This window comes from Eufriesea mexicana, unplaced genomic scaffold (assembly GCF_001483705.2).
Source record: "Eufriesea mexicana isolate 0111107269 unplaced genomic scaffold, ASM148370v2 scaffold325, whole genome shotgun sequence".
NCBI classification, from domain to species: domain Eukaryota; kingdom Metazoa; phylum Arthropoda; class Insecta; order Hymenoptera; family Apidae; genus Eufriesea; species Eufriesea mexicana.
In genome coordinates this window covers 1,147,455-1,154,409 of record NW_016908500.1, presented here as the reverse complement: position 1 = coordinate 1,154,409, position 6,955 = coordinate 1,147,455, and the positions used below count along the sequence as shown (strand labels likewise).

At 30.2% G+C, this 6,955-nt stretch overlaps 1 long non-coding RNA gene across 1 annotated transcript; it reads right to left on the bottom strand.

The window, feature by feature from the left end:
* Positions 1-1,227: 1,227 nt before the first annotated feature.
* Positions 1,228-3,710, bottom strand: LOC108556157 (uncharacterized). The gene is made up of 3 exons (XR_001890806.1): positions 3,146-3,710; positions 2,911-3,021; positions 1,228-1,446 (listed from the first exon to the last, which is right to left on the bottom strand). It is a non-coding gene; the product is annotated as an uncharacterized LOC108556157 (long non-coding RNA).
* Between the last annotated feature and the right edge of the window lie 3,245 nt (positions 3,711-6,955).

The window sequence follows — 6,955 nt, the reverse complement described above, 5'->3', positions numbered from 1 at the left end:
TTATACTAATAATATAACTAATATACCTAATATTATACTAATAATAATTACTAATATAATTAATTTATTATAATAATACTTACTTATAATGTAATAATTACTAATAATAATTAATTTATTATACTACTAATAACTAATACAACCAACTTAACAATAACTAATTTATTATACTAAAATTTTAAACTTATATCTAACATATTATAACATAATATTAAAATATAACTAAAATATAACATAAATACTCCAATTAATTACTAATTACTACACAATTATGCTTACCCTTCTACCAAATATAAATACGCCACTAGTTTAAACTCACTCGCATTCGTCCATACTCGTCTGCGTTCATTTCTGCTACGTAGACACAACTTAACCTTCCAATCGGTGACGCGCAGTTAAATTGACTCCGTGTAATTATTGGCGACGCTCGTCGAATCCTTAAATTTATCCTAAAATTAAAAAAAAACTCATTTCACTACCATAATAATAAAAAATACATTTCCTGCTTGCAAATTATCACGACAAAATAAAATCACGTATGCAGTAAATAACAAATGCGGAATGAATGTAGGTGAGGTTGTAGGTGTTCAAATTTTTGGTTACATCGATTTTTCGAATATCGGTAGTTTCATTGTTTTAACAACGCAAGTTTTTAATAGTCCAATGAAGTTATTAATCATATCAGCCAATTAGCGATTGATAAAAGCACGCCATCGAGCTGTGCAGAAGTCATAAAAGCAGGACACTCGACGACACAGAGAGAGTCCTGAGTAGAGAAGCCTTGAAGAATCCTCGTGAATATAGTTTGTGACCGGCACGAACGAATAAAAGCGTGTTTTCCGTGTGTTATAGTCACGTTATTTTAGTATTACTTTCTTGTGTTTAATTAGTTTCCGAGTTTGGTGTTCGTTTCATTCTATTCCGGTGTCTCAAGTCGTTCGCGTAGGCCCGATATTCCTTCGATAAAAGAAGGAACACATACGCAATATTTCTGTAAGCTGAAGACAAAATAAAACGTTTTTGGCACTCTGTGTATATTTCGTTGCTATAAAACTGTATACGTATAGTTTCCTACGCATTTTAACAAACGCTGCAATTTCATTTGAGAATTTACAACATACTTTACTGCTAGTCTAATTTAGCTCGTAATAAATATATATTTTAGAATAAAATAACATCTCTTATTCCATATACTTGCCAAGCAAACGGTATCCCTGCATTACGATAGCAGAGAAGCACAGACGTCACCCATTTAAGGTTAACAGTGACGATGCAGAGCGCTCCCTCTGGTGGAGATTCACAGAACTCGAGCAGGGTCGCGCGTTGATCAGCGTGTTAAGCTGGTGGAGAGCGCAGTGGTGGCGGTTGCAACAGGTGGGCCCTTTCGAACGCTCGCCAATCCCTTTCGCATCTCCGCTTGTATAATGACGCGCGGTGCGTCCTGTCCTGTCTCGTGTGAAAAGCGTTATTCAATTCGATGAATGCCGCGCGATATAATAAAGCAGAAAACGTGATACGATTCTTAGTAAGCTGCACACAAGAGTACTCGTATCGGTGAAAGGAACGACCCTTTCCGTCGTCGTGTTTCCTATTGCAAATATCGCTTACAGTTTCCTTTCTCTCCTTTGGCTTATTGTAATAATTCATTTTGAAATAGTTTTATACACGTAGTTTGGAAATATCGAGATTTGGTAATTATAATTGTAAAATTATATGGTGAATAGAATTTTGCATTTTTTTGTTTATTGCTCGATGTTTATTAATTTATTACATAATTTGATGTTTGTGTTTTTTATTTATTTTGTTCCACATTAATCTGCATGCGAGTAATTGTGTACTTATTTAAACACTGGGGTATATACAAGTGGTACATAAGATGTAAGTGTAATATCTCTAATTATGGGACTTTTGTGTGATATTTATTGAGAACTTTGAATAAATTTAATGTAAATTGATTATAAGTGAATTTATAGTTAACATGAAGTCACAATAAGTAAATAAATAAAATTATTCGAGTAAATAAAGTATAGTTAGAATAAATACATTACACACTGAATTGTGAAACACGTAAAAATAACATTAATTATTTGGTTACCTTATATTCTGTTATGAATCTAAAATGGATATAGTTAAATTAATGTTTATATAAATTTTTTTTTTCCTCTTTTTAATCTTCATTATTCATAGAAAATATTGGAAAAAATTTATCATTAAAGTTTCAATTACTTTTTATATCTGTTAAAAATTTATACGTTTTCACTTAATTCCACAGAATTTATTTTTACAATCGTCAAATTGTATCCAATAATTTGGACAATTTAAATGAATTAATTTAAATCTGCCTATTTAACAATTAATTTAATCAATTTATTACAGTATATTAGTATAATTTTATACAATAATATTTTTCACTCCTTAAAGAAACTAATTTTCCTTTAAAAATCAAATATAAATAGCGATATTATATAATTTGAATATGCAAAATTAACAAATCTTTAATTTGATAAATGTATGTCCATAATTTCATAACAGTATGATTTTCATAATTATATGTACATATTATAAAAATAATGCAATATAATTTTTCAAAAAAATTATAAAATAAAATATAATGATTTTAAATTGATATTATAGTTCGCACGTTACTTTATTTGCACAGGAATGAGAATACCTGTAACCCTCGGTCGAGCAGACCATATGACGTCCAGTCGCGTAGCATAAACACAGGAAAAGTATGCTATACAGTCTATAATTTTCTGTGGGACCAATTAAACGCTTGTCAATAACGTACATTTATTCTGTGGGAATTTTCTCAGTCATATTAACCGTAAAACGTATCCTTTATACAGATGTTAAAAATTGATCTGCCCAATATCAATACAAAAATATAAAACTGAAAAAAGTACTCACGTAAAATCCTTACTAGATTAAAACGTCAAGCAGCATTCCCAGGACTAAACATGGCGAAGATTAATTTCATTTTCGCGAGTAGTAGTAATCTGTACGGTCCATCCACGAGCCCTGTAGAAGCAAAATGAAGCTAAAAATCTCGTGACGCATTTATATGAATTTCATCCATAAAACTCGAGCAAGCGTTGCATTATTATAAGCAATTAACGATAACTTCACGCCAAGTATAAAGTACCGTAAAACTGTCGCTGTCGGGTTAGTCGAGCATGCAATCAACGAAGGCATAAAACCGCCTATAAACTTCCACATGGTTCGAGTAAAATTTTTACAAGAAGATCGTCGAACGCGATTAACGGAACTTTAAACGAATCTGCACTACAATCACTTTTTTATTCTCCATCGAAAGGCACTTGTACACGTCACTGAGAAATTACTGGACACTGGACCCACGGTACGAATCGACGAAATTCAACGGAAAATAACACGAGCGAATTTCTCGGAAGACGAACGATTGCGAGAAGTTTGTATATTTTTATATCGACGGAGACTGGTCCAACGGAGTGGCGTGACGAGCAACGGCCGCGTAATCACTACGTAGAAACTTTCGAAGTACGTATCGATCTCACACGAGGAAAGAAAAGGCGAGCTTCTAAAGGCCGAGCGACGATAAGAAGAGGGAAAATGATCCGTAACGATCCGAGCAACGGCCCTATCGGAAACTGCAATTTTCTGGCAATCATTTACCCGCGACACGATGTAACATTTACGCCACGGACGCGAGCGTGTCTCGTGTTGCACAGCGCTACCCGTTGGCCAGATTATAGATTAAAATCCGTGGTATATAGGACGGTGTCCGCGCTACGTGTCTGCCCTATACTAGTGCGAACCGGTGTTTACAAGAATGTTTTTCACGAGTCTAGCTCGCTTCTTCGAGACGCAACGCTGCGTATATACTTCGTTATAGGTTTGGCGCTTTTTACTGATGGCGCGCTTTTCAAACTTTACATTACACTGCTTGAAATTATCTTTCTCGTTTTTATTGAAATTTTCATGTTTTCTGTTATTATTCGGAATGCGTTTTATTATATAATTTAGTTTAACGATGAATATTTCTTTGGTGTGAGATAAGCGAGTTTATTTCACAATTTTTTAATTGTTTAAATTTAGAATTTTTTTTACACATCGCATTAGAGCATTTTTGCATTATATTAGATATGCGAATGAGATCTACCATGTTACACGTGTATAAGATAATTGGAGGAATAAAGGGTGTTATTACAACTATAATAAAATTACTAATAATCGTAGTAATTATATATATAATTATGGTAAAAAATTTTTGACAATTTTATAATTGTCAAAAACGGAAAAATAGATACTACGATAAATTTTTGAAGAAAGGAATATGTGTTTGTTGGTACAAGATGGCAGACAATATTTTGTACAATATTGTCAAGACAGTATACCATCTTAAAAAATTAATTTCTCTTTTCTTTTATTTTCCTGAAGTTCCTGGAATGTGGTATTAAGGCATTTTGTTAATATTTAAAAGAAATTTAATATTTGTAAACTCTTGGCATGGTTACGTTTATTTATATTTCGATAATAAATTCTAGTTTATTTATCAAAAAGAATTTTCATTATATTCAGTTTTCACCAGGAATGGCGGCTAGCAATGCTTTACCCATTGAATACTCAATGATTACCAAATTACCAATAAATACCTAATATCTACCATTTTGTAACATATTATTTAAAATAAAAAAAAAATATATAAAATTAATAAATTATAATATTACTTTCTAAAACAGAATTTTTCATTTATTAATTATAGATAAGCAAAATTTTCAAATATTACCATTTATACGCATGCGAAATAGTATACTACATTAATTACATGTGTAAAAATATTTCTTTTAAGAATCCAAGTAATTAATAACAAGTATTAAATAGTGAATAATGTTAATTTTTAGAATAATATAGATATACGTTTTAAAACAAATTATTATCAAGTAATTAATCATTTATTATTATATTATTACTTGTCTTATTAATTATTTTTAAAACGACTATCGAGTATATTGTTGACAATAAAATAAAATAATAATAAATATAAACTAAAAAATAAATAAAATATTATTGACAATATTATTGACTCGAAAATAATTCGAAATGATATTAAACTAATATTATTAAATAATATTAAATTCGTAGAAATTTCAAATCAGCTTTGATAAGAAACATCTACATACAAGTGCATTTTAGAAATTGCACGCCTTTTTATATGCTTTAAGAGCTTTGCAAACTCGAGTACGCATCAGTTTTTGGATGATCAATGACTTGTAAGCCCCATTGTGCTCGTTGTTACGCACAGTTACGCAAACGGAGGGTGCAAGAACAGAGGCACTCGTTCCTCCTCTTCCTTTACATCGGTGACACGTGAATGACAGTTTACTAAGGATTCTGTGACAGCCTAATACCGTGTTTTCAATTACCGAATATTCGTTCTGTTGTTCAACACATTCTGTTTTTGACTTCACACTTTCGCGTCTGAATTATTAAAGTCTTTACTCGAGTGTGAGCTTGAAAATAAATAATCGAACGTGCAAAAATATTTGCAACATTGATTCGTGATAAACGAAATTTTATTTTATCGATATTAATCCTACAAATCTTAATAACCCATAAAATCTCGTATAATTTTTCTCAACTTTTTGGATTTAATTATAGATTATAATATTTAAATAATTTAATAATTTAACAATTTTTTTAATAATTTAAATATTCCAATATTGATAGCATTTAATACATTTAATGGATTTTTGAGATATAATGAAAAGCAGATTTAAGAGGAAGAAATATGTATTTATGGATTTTGTGTTAATGGCACTGTAGGTAAAATTTGGATTGCTTTATTTTGGCTGCTTGAATTATATTTAGATTATGACAGCTTTTTATCTTGCATTGGATATTCTCAAGTGCTCTGTTCCACTTTTGTGCTATTCTAGCTGTTGAAACTTCTTCAGGTTTCAAAAGAAATTCCTTGTAAGGTTTCCCATAATCTTCTTCTGCGGTGGTTATTTGAAATTTCTTCTTCTGTTAGAATTTTCCGAACTCCTACAGTATAAGAAATTAAAAAATAAAAATTGAAAAACAATAAAATTTCTAAACAAAATTGATAAATATGTATAAATAATGTGCAAAAGAAATATGCAAATATAATTATATAAATAAAAGAATGCAGCTAATTATATAATGCCAAACAACATAGTTACGAAAAATATAATACAAATAAAATGACTAAATATAATTAAAAAATAGATAAGATAGATAAATAAATGTAGTAAATATTATGAATATAATACGAAATTATAGAATAATAAAATCAAATAATATAAAAAAAATAAATAAAGAAATGTATACTTTAGATATTATCTATATTATCTGTAGATAATACCTGATAGTATTAATAGATATTATCTACAATATCTGTAGATATAGTTTAAATATCATTTTCATTTTTATACACAACATAAGTTTCTATCACCCTAATAATTATTTAATAATTAGTTTTATTCTGTCCCCTAATCCAAAATCTAATTTTTATCTCATCTCTTTGTCACACTGCACTAAAAATTTCTTTCAATTTAAGATATATAATTTCCTACTTAATACTTTCGTTCATTAAACTTTAAAAACACCTTAAACGTAAAACACCTATCACCCTCGTTGCCATACTCGTCTATCTTCGCTCGTTTCACGAAAAAGACAAATTTCCAATTCTAATTTCTAATTTCTAATTAAGAAAAAAGGATCGAGCCATTAAAGTATGGATTCTAATATCAAAGTGGAGACGAATTTTCATCCCATTTAATTTTCGAATCACCTCGTACACGCTACATCTACGGATGCTATTCGATTATTACGATACGAAGAGATTGACGATTTCGGATTACGGGTTCGATTAATGCAAAACCAGGCCCGCGCTAGTTCTCACGAAGCAATCATCGTGGAGAGCCTTCGTGCTAGACGACAGTATACGTGC